The sequence below is a fragment of the Aptenodytes forsteri genome, unplaced genomic scaffold (genome assembly GCF_000699145.1).
Source record: "Aptenodytes forsteri isolate BGI_AS27 unplaced genomic scaffold, ASM69914v1 Scaffold404, whole genome shotgun sequence".
Classification (NCBI taxonomy): Eukaryota; Metazoa; Chordata; class Aves; order Sphenisciformes; family Spheniscidae; genus Aptenodytes; species Aptenodytes forsteri.
In genome coordinates this window covers 3,807,890-3,817,699 of record NW_008795629.1, presented here as the reverse complement: position 1 = coordinate 3,817,699, position 9,810 = coordinate 3,807,890, and the positions used below count along the sequence as shown (strand labels likewise).

Below are 9,810 nucleotides of genomic sequence, written 5' to 3'. Positions count from 1 at the left end.
ATATCGTCTTCAGCTGTCCTGTGGTAGTGAGAGGTAATAGGCTTTGTCTTACCAGAATCAGGAACTGGTGCAGTGCAATTCAAGCTTTCAAATAATGAAAGTGCAGATTCAGATGTGTATCCCTTGCCAAAGCACTCGTTTCTCTAGGATGTTTAAGGGTGAAGCTCCAGAGCTGGACTAGTGAGTTTTGCAAGGCACCTAATAGTATCAGCTACAGTCTCAGTGGAGCTGGAGTGCTTTTAAATATAGAATATGATCATCAGTATGTATTTTTAATTATAACTCATAGTACAAGTTACGGTGTGGGGGTTCATGGTCAGAGTGGAGATACCACTCACATAATTTTGAAGCCTGACTGTTGTCTTGTTTGTTAAAATCACTGCTTGCGTTTGTCTGTATAATGCCTGACTATAAAACTTAAGTGACTCCCGTCTGATCAGTGAAGCCTGGTGCATGCAGCTTTGGAGAGGGATAGTAAAAATGGCGGGGAGCTGGAAAACCTGGGGGGGTTTGACCAGTCATTTGGGATCGCTCCTATATAAAGGACATGTTAGAAAGGTGTCACAGCAACAGTGAGTGCTGTGGAAAAGGGGCCTCTGTTCCGTTGTACCAATGTAAGCCAAGGTGAAAGTGACTGGTTCAAAATGAATAAAATTAAGTGCTTTTCCATGTAACTAAATGGTGGCATTTGTCATGCAGAATGTTGCTGAGGACAAGAATTTAGCCAAGTCTGGAAAGGAGATGGGACGGTATTATGAATGTGAGGTACATTCAGAGTTATACCAGCTAATGGTGATGGCTCTTATACTGTAAACATCTAATTGGAAAGAAGAGACTGTTTTGTGCAGGTTTCTCTGAAACATCTCTTGCTGACCGTAGCTGGAGAAAAGCAGTAGCTTGGGTGGATGACAAATTGTTTGCAACAAGACAGTTTCCGTGCGTCTGTGGAAACATATACCCTCAGGGTGCCCGCAGTGGTTTCTCTGTTCCTTTGCCCATCATGGTTGTGCGAACAATGCATCCTCGGTGGCATTTCATTCCTCGTCAAGCATCTGAAAGCCTGACCCACACAGCTCTGCCGTTCTCCTAATAAACTCTTCTGGCTCTGACGTGGCTCTGGGCAGCACCCACACCCTCTGCTCCGTCTGGCCCCGGACCACGCTGGGTTTCACCTCTGCCTGGTCGTCCGCACACTTCCCTGTGCAGTCTTTGGCAGCCCTGGTAATCCCTTCAGGTGGAGGGAAGTCCCTATGGATGCATGGAAAGGTTTTAAAGATGGCATTGGGATGATGAAGAAATATGCATTTCCTTTAGGTACATCTGTGCTTTTTGGGTACATTATTTTTTTGACGGAGAGAAGCCTTCAGGGAAGCAAGGTGAATACCAAGTCTATGTGACCCGCCAGAAGTCTGGGATTCAGCATCTGTGTTTGCTATGTGCACGCACGAGCAAGACAGTGATGCTCTTGCCTGCTTTCGGTCCTCCGCAGCCTGCTTTCTTACCCCGGTAGCTTCATCATCTCCCTTTGCTCTCGCTCTCGTAGCAGGGTAGTTCTGCTAAAAGCTAGAGAGCTTACTGGAACTGCAGCCACGCTTCAAAAGCAGGCCGGAGCGGAGGAGACGGAAACCATAGCTTATCTAAGGATGTGGGTTATCTGAGGGACAGATTCGCAAGGAACAATACCTTTAAAGAGTGTGGGTTATATGTAGGAAAATACAGGACTTGAAATAGATTTATGAACAATAGTTCCAGAGGAGGGATTGGAGGGAAGGTGTTGCGATTGGCTTTCACATGTGTATTGGGATGCTGGAGGAGAGCATCGGTGAAGTCTGAAGAGCTCTGTGTTTTCCTCTTTTTAATTTAGGGAGCTTTTTGTTTTGTAAAATAGAAACAACCAGAGAAGAGAAAACAACAAATCAAACTGAAAACCACAGACCAGAAAAACCCCACAAAGTTTAAAAGCTTTTTGAGAGCTTGTGCCTACCCAAGAAGCGGGGGTTAGCGGGGTGCAGGGCTTGGCTCTTTCCGTTCCTCCTGCTTCTGGGCACGGTAGGGCAAGTAGGGCTCGCGATGTTTCTAATCCAGATGTGGAAAAAAAAAAAACCAACCTGCTACCCACACTTAATCGTTGTGATTCAGGTTACCGGTAGAGACACCTCGGTGGAGATTCTGCTTTTATCTCAAAGAGCTGGTTTCGATCACGTTCTGAGCAAGCGCAAGAGCTGGCATGTAAGTGATCATTTTAAAGTCACTGTCAGCAAGTCTCTGTCATTTTAGACTGTCAGTATCTGTTGTTGGGATCTGTGGGTGACAGTGACACATGTGAGTCACTCAGAAGCACTCCCAAACTATTGCAATATGCTCAGGAAAGGAAAACAAACATCGGTGGAGTTGTGGGCTGCTGATAACCTTTTCTTAGAAAAAGATACAAGCTTTTGAGCGTTGCAGGCTGTTAGTGAGGATGTCTTCTGTTGCCCTTGATGCCATAAGGGAACCTCGTAACAGTGATTCCTCAGTAACCCCATAAATTGCTTCGTTTGGTTTTGGGGGGTTGGGATGCTTGAGGGTCTCTGATTTATGCCAGCTTTGTTTCTGTGTGAGAGCCCCTGTCAGCCCTCTTTGGGGTTTCCAGATCTGTCTGGGAGGGATCCCATTTTGTGCCTAAGTGGACTTATGCGCTTGAGCATCCTCTAAATAGGTGCCGTTCAGCACTTGGCTGCCTTCCTCCTCCTGCTACTGCTGCCCAGTGATGCTTCAAGGCAGGCAAACTTCCGCCAAGTCTTGGATGATTGTGCCGCCAGTGGAATAGTTAGTTGAGATTTAATATGGCCATTATCTTTAGGTAATAAAATATCAACTAACTTGCCATAACTATCTTGTTTAATGTCTATTAAAAGCCCCACATACTTCATTCACTGGGTGAAATTTAATAGAAGTTCATCTAAGCATTTATTGCTTATTTAATTTAAAAATAAGTTGATCTCCACAGTTGGTAACAGGCACTGAGGATTTAATTAACATTCAGTAAACTACCCTGTTAGCTCCGAATTACACAGTCAGGTCTTGTTTATGCATCAATTTGTAAACCCCCCCCCCTTTTTTTTTTTAGGCCAGTGGATCTCATTGTGGGGAGCTGCAGTCATCTCCTCTTCTCCCTCTGCTTGTGCTCCTGATCTCCTCTCCAGCTGGAGAGCCTCTGCCAGGGCTGCACAGCTGGGGGCCGTAACGCTGCTGAGGAACCAGGACCCCGCTGGTTTGTTGTGGGACCAGCCTGGCCAGCTGGGCGAAGGCAGGCAGGATGGAGGAGGCTGACAGATCGTGCCACAGACCTTGAAGAAGGGGCTGTGGAGCCCAGTGGGGTGGGTAGGGATGCACTGCACAATGGGGTAAAAGCGTTCCAGCTCCAAGCCTTAGTTAAGCATACCAGAGCAAATTTAAAATATCTCCTCTAGGGCTTTTTCAGCAACATAGCTGGCTGCATGAAACTCAGGTTGGTGAGGTTTGTTTTTTCTTTTTTTGGAAGAGAAACTTGGGGTGCTTCACAGGTGACTTGCAAGCGGTCCTGCTGCAGTTGCTGTGTTCCTTGTACCCCAACTGCAGTGGTTTATATCTCAGTAACATGCATGTGTATCTTCGATGTGCTGTGTGCACGTACTCTAAGGAGCTCTCTCTGTTTCAGCAGTTTATTACCTCACCTTAACAGACTTGAATTACTCCACTTAATGAGGCAAGCTTGAATGAAAGCGAGGAATCTCCCGGACAGTGCATGGCACGAAGGGACTTGGGTTGGGAGAGTGATTGGATTAGCAGCTGATAAGTGGTTGTAACTCCAGCTGCTGCATCTCCCCTGCCTCGCTCGTCTGGGTGTCAGTGGCGTTCCTGCTTCAGCTCAGCCCCGAAGGAGATCAGCTGGCTTGAATTTAACACACCTCATCACTTGAGGTAGAGACTTGATTTGCTTTTCATGGGTTTGGGCAAATCTTGAGAGATACCTCAAGCTATTACTTTGGCCAAGGCAAGCCTTTAATCCGGATTTCCCAAGAGAAACAGATAGTGATTGCGGCAGCCACGTGGCAGTCCTGTAGTTAATTACAAGCTGTGAACTTAGTGAAAAGAATGATGTTAAAGTTGCAAAGTCCAAGTGCTCCAAAGCTACGAAATGCCAGAATGAAGGTTGTTGATGAAACCTTAATTTGGCCTCCCCTGCAAGTGGGTATTATGATATAGCCACTTAATTGCCAGAGCACCTACGCTTTGTGCCCAGAGTGGAAGGTGATACTTAATGAGCAGCTATTCAATTTCTTTTCTTTTTGTGCAGTGTGTGGCCCCAGGCCTTATTTACTACATACTATTCAAACTCGGGACTAGATGCAGAATTATTAATTTCCTTTTGTGCTGTTGTGGAGTGCTCTTTGGTCTTTCATTGGAGCGCTTTGCAAGTTAGGGGGGATTATTTTTGCGGTGCCTTCCTGAGGTGAAGGAAAATTATCCTTGCCGTTTTACTGATGGGATACTGAGGCTTGTAGAGTAGTGAGGTTGGGAGTGTAGCGTCATCTCTGACACTGAAATCCAGGAGAAAAAAAGCCAGTTAGACCAGGGCTGTTCTCTTTAGTTTGCAGTCATAACTGATAATCAAACAGAGAAATGGTTGAAAAGAATTGTTTGTAATTACAGACTGAAGTTAGCATCCTTTCCACTGAACTCTGGAGATTACTCTGAACTGCTTATTGCAGTTATGCCTATCTTTACCATCCATCTCCCCCATCTTTTCTGCTTTTACCTGCCTCTTATGCATTATCATCATTATCCTTAACTGGGGGGCAAGGCCTGTACTTATCTTGTGTGGGTATTGAAATGCCTAGCTTAGCATGGAAGCTGGTCTTTGTCTCTGGCATTTTGAAACCAGGGCAGTTTAATGCTGTTGAATCTGAAACGTGATGGTGGGGAGGTCCAGAAATGAACCACAAAAATGGTTAAGGTCCAGGTGGTATTTATGTATAAAAACATATTTCAAGGAGTAGAATATGGGTAATGGGGGACTTCACATCATCAGCTGGGCACTTCCTCAGTGGCTTGTTTTTCTGCGTACAGTAAGACAGCCATTTTTTAGGGTAGTTTAAGCTTTAGAGATGTGGTGGTTCTCCATCACTTCTGATCCCACAGGCTTTTTTTTGGGACAATGAAAATTATGCCTTCCCTAGCACAGTTCCACTTCAGTGCTTTTTTAGAGAATCCCTTTCTTTCTTGGGTTCCTTGGGATGCACAGAGTTGAGTTTTGAAAACACAGCATTGCATCTTTGCCATTTAAGGAGGGCTCAGTGAACCTTCTGCATAGTAAGTCTGAAATGCAAGTGTATGAGTAATCCAGCTGAACTCTCTGCAGCTACTTGTGTGCCTAAAGATAAGCAAGTGTTTAAGCACTGTCCTATATCTGAATTCTAATTTGCTCCCAAGGCAGACAGATGGGGGAGAAACGATGGGCAAAAGGGTTAAAGTTATCTGGGGAGATGTCCGGCTTCTTTTCTTCTGAAATGGTGCTGTAGCATGCAGAACAGCCATAGCCTCGCTGCAATGAAGAGTCAGCCTCATACAGTGCAGGAGGTCATATTGTGAATGAAGCAGACAAATTGCAAGCCTCTAACAGTGGCGTTAAGTGACAAATTTTGGGGCAGAAGCATATTTTGGAAGTTAGGAATAACGCCTTGGACCTCCGTGTTGTTGCAGGGATGAGTGTGGCGTTCTTGGCACCTAACGCCTCCTTGAGTGTCTCCCTTGGTATACGAGATTTGGGAATGAGGCCAGAGCAGCAGGTGAACTTGAAACAATGCAAGCGAGTGCGTCTTTCTGAGGCGCTCCGCCCGCCCAGGTACTCAGAGTGTCTGGGTGAAAGGATGGCAGCTTACGGAGTGCCTGTGCACCTCCTTCTGTGGCTTGGCACGGCTTTTTTTGCTCTGCTGCGTGGGTGAGCTGTGAACTCGGGGCGTGCGGAGACTGGGGAAGTCGGTGAAGTTTTTAAGGACCGCATCATAGAGCAGGAGGAGAAGGAGCTATGAGAGCAGAGCTTGTTGCCTTACTACACACAGGGATCCCTATAGGGTGGGTTCATTTGTAAGTTATTCTGAGTGAAGTTAACTCCCATTCCCTCGTTGCATACACGACCTATGGGCAGTGTTTTGTGGTCACTTTTTACAGGTGGGTATCAGATCTCTCTGAGGATGCAGAGCAGGTGGGTTGGCATCACCTCACCTTTGCACCACCCGATGTATTGCCTTGCTGTGATGTACCCTGGGGTGAAAAAGAGAGGACTCATGCTCCGGTGTGTTACAATGATCATCTGTGCTGGTAGTGCCCCACCTTGTCTGGGGTAAGGCCACTCACCGGGGTGTCATACCCATACCACTCTGGTTCCCTGCCTGCTGGAGTTCCCTGGATGCTGTAGCCCAAGCCTCAGGTCTGTATGCGTTTGCACGCCTGAGGTGGTGTTTTAGGTCTCGGGTCGTGCCGTCATGTGCAAGAAGTCCTAGCGAAAGTGATCTGCTCCAGCTTGTTGTGCTCCCCATCCCTTGAAGGCAAAGTGCAGTGAGGCACAAGCAACCTTATGGGTTTTTGCAACAGCTCTTGATAAATTTCTCATGTCTCGGATGATTTGATTCATACCTCATTAAGGGTGTGCCCAATTTCATGGGTGGAACTGGAAGTACAAAGGTAGCTGTGTATTATCAGAAAGTCTCACATTGGATCATCTGCTTTAGTTCCAGCTGTCTTGGTAGATGCACCTGCTAGGATGGTAATATTTTCTGCATGTTTTAGTTGTGCACATTCTACCTGATGTGTAATGGAAGTGATTCCAGATGCTCTTGATCTCCAGAACAAGACAAGGCCTATCCATCTCATGAAAGACATGAGTAATTCTGGGTATGGTATTGGTATGCTCCTGGGCTCCTGTTTGTCCTTCTCGTTGTCCGTGGGATATGAAAGCAAAACCAAAATTTTCTTGTGTTGTCCATATCTCTAAATTTGACCTGTAGCATCTTGGGCTGAGCCTGCCACTTGTTACGCTACCGAAAGAGGAGTAGTGAGTCTGCCAAACCGTGTGTGTTGAAGTCCTGTGAACTCAAGCAGAGAGCACAGGCTGCACCTGTGGAGCAGCGTCTGGGTCTGAGGAGGTCTTGCCCTGGGAGATGAAGATGAAGTGGAGAATGGTGAGAGCAGAGCAATTGACTTGGGGACAGACATAGAGACTGATTATGAGGGAAGATGAAAAGGATGTAAAAAGTGTGTGTTAGCAGAATGTGACTAAGATGGAGACCTGATAAGTATTGAAATGTGTCTGCAGAGGAAAGGGGAGCAGTAGCTTCTGGCAGAGCAAAGCTGTATGTCTAGGCCTTGCAACTTGGTGCAAAGCAATTCTGAGTCTTGGGAACGTACAGCTCCTGTGGCCCTGCCATCGCAAGCCATTGCCACCTATAATCCCTTTAACAAACGTGCTTGGTTCCATCTGAAACCTACTTGGGCTCTTCCTCGTCCTTCCTGGAGAGTTTATCTCCCTCACAGTTGTTTATCACTGTGGCTTCTGAGCTGTGCAGGCTCGCTGTCTCATTCCTCAGCCCTTACTCACAGGAGGCCTGTGTGGGAGGGAGGGACACCCAAGAGAAATGTGAAACTTGATGCAAAGTCCCTTGCCATGAGGAATTTGGGTGGCTGATCTGCTGCAGCTTGGCCTCTGGGAGCCTGGCGGAGATCTGTGGGCTGAGAGTCTGTGACCTGCAGCCCTGGTGGGGCTCCAGGGAGTGGGATGGAAGCTTGAGGGAAGTGGGTTTCTCTTGCAAAGGGCAATCAACCTGGCATTTGGGGGCTTCTGGTAGAGCCACACTAGCCCAGCTTGTTAACAAAATTCAGTTGTGCAATTGGATGGGGTAAAGTGGAGGAGGGGAGCAGTATGACTCACTTAAATTAGCAGTGGCCAAAAGTGGGCTGTAAGCTATAGGTGACACCTCGCACCTCCATCCTAGCTTCACACAGTAAAATCTGGCAGGGGAGATACAGCCATATGTGCAAATACAGTATGTGGGTTTGGGTCTCGGTCCAGCGTTCACATCTATAAATAGGTCAGCCGCTTCCTTACGATAGCATTTGTATACACTTTACAAACATGAACCAACTAATCCCAACAGATGTTTGGCAGCCTCCTGAGCCCACAAGGAAGTTAAATATCATTGCACTTTGCTAGAGAGATGCCCGGGATTCAAATAACACCTGCTGGAAGAGCCCGTCTAAGATGGGGCGTGTTCATGGCTGTGTGGGTTCAGCTTTGCAGAGCACCTGCTGCTGCTACGTTGGGCTGGTCTGACCACAGCAGCTTCCCCTGCCTTCAGCTATGCAAGGGCCAGGCTGTGTTTCCACTGAAATCAAAGATACAACTTCCTTTAGTTTTTGAGGGGGAATGGGATTTAGCTCTATGTTTGCACACTCACACTTTATTAAAATCCAATTGAAAGGAGGGGGCTGTGGATTTTCCTTGCTGCCTGCCTTTGTCCACATGCTGACGTGCCCACCTCCTTGTCAGTGGTGTGTGAAGGGAAGATGCTCCTGGCTGGCCTGAACCCTTTGCTTGCCTCCCTCTCTTTCACCAAATGTGAACATTTAGTTGCAAGGTCCATGATGCCTCTGCGGCCAAGCAGGTTATATGATTTAGTTGCAAGGTCCATGATGCCTCTGCAGCCAAGCAGGTTATACAGATGTGTGTTGCTGAAGCAGCAGTTTATTCTGGAGTTGTCTCTGGACTCTGCAGTTAGCGATTCAGGTCCTGGCTGTTCCTGCTCCATCCCACCATGAAGTGCAGCCCCAGCCAGCTGCCAGAGATAACACACTGAGGACCAGGGAACTCCACTGCAGTAACTTTGCCTGCATGGAGTATTCAGAGATCTCGGATGATGAATGTCTTGCAGCCTTTTTTATCAGGAGCAGTTTGCTCAGTGTTGCATGGGCCAGAAGCTGCCTGATGCTTTGCTTTCCCCTAAAAAAAAGGTTATTTGGCTAACTTTCCAAAGAGAAAATGAAGCTGTAGCACATCACAGAGGAGTGAAGAGTAAGGGAGGACTCTATATGTCACTGTAGCCTCCAAGGTCCATATTCATCCTCTTAATGAAATTCAGCTGCACAAGGGGGGAAAAAACCAGGAATTGATCATCTTCATATGGATCATTAGTGCCCCAACAGCTGGTCTGCAAAGAGCAACTGGGAACAAAAACAAGCTCCTGCTGCATCTAATTTTTTTTTTTCCTGGGTGCTTTGAAAGATGGTTGGGATGCTTTAGACGCTTGGCTTTCTTGCTCAAGAAGGGGCAAAGATTGTACTCGTTTCTCCTGGCCTGTATTTTGTGCTCTGGCTTGATGGCTGTCCCGATTTTTCAGGCAGAGTTATAATTATAAGGCTGCTGAGTGGAGGGGGAGGCAGCAATAGGTTACTATTAGATTACTAATAAATCAAGGACTTTTCTTAGATGTTTCCTCACGCAGATCTTTATCAGTCTCTGTTAAATATGGATGACAGCTCCGGATACCAGGGTGTGCTTCTATCTTCTCCATTAAAGCTTCTTGAAGTCTTCTCAGGGCACAGACCCTGCCAGTTTTTGCCATTCAGCATCTCAAGGAGAAGCCTTGGGTGTCTTCTGCGACGATGGAGGCTGTGGACCGTTGCTCCTCTCCCTCATCAGTCTGAACCTACTGTAGTTGCTCTGTGTGTGCCAAGTGTGTGCATCTGACTCGCCCCGTGCTGCCGGCTGCTGCTGCCTGGCCTTTTTGTCTGCAT

General features: G+C 47.0%; 1 protein-coding gene across 1 annotated transcript in view; it reads left to right on the top strand.

Annotated features, from left to right (window-relative positions):
- Positions 1–2,149: 2,149 nt before the first annotated feature.
- The window catches only part of LPP (LIM domain containing preferred translocation partner in lipoma), a 350,330-nt gene continuing 342,669 nt past the window's right edge, over positions 2,150–9,810 (top strand). Inside the window, exons 1-2 of the mRNA XM_019472866.1 lie at positions 2,150–2,229; positions 3,110–3,359. The gene's annotated coding sequence lies outside the window, so the exon portion shown is untranslated. The remainder of the gene's footprint in view (positions 2,230–3,109; positions 3,360–9,810) is intronic.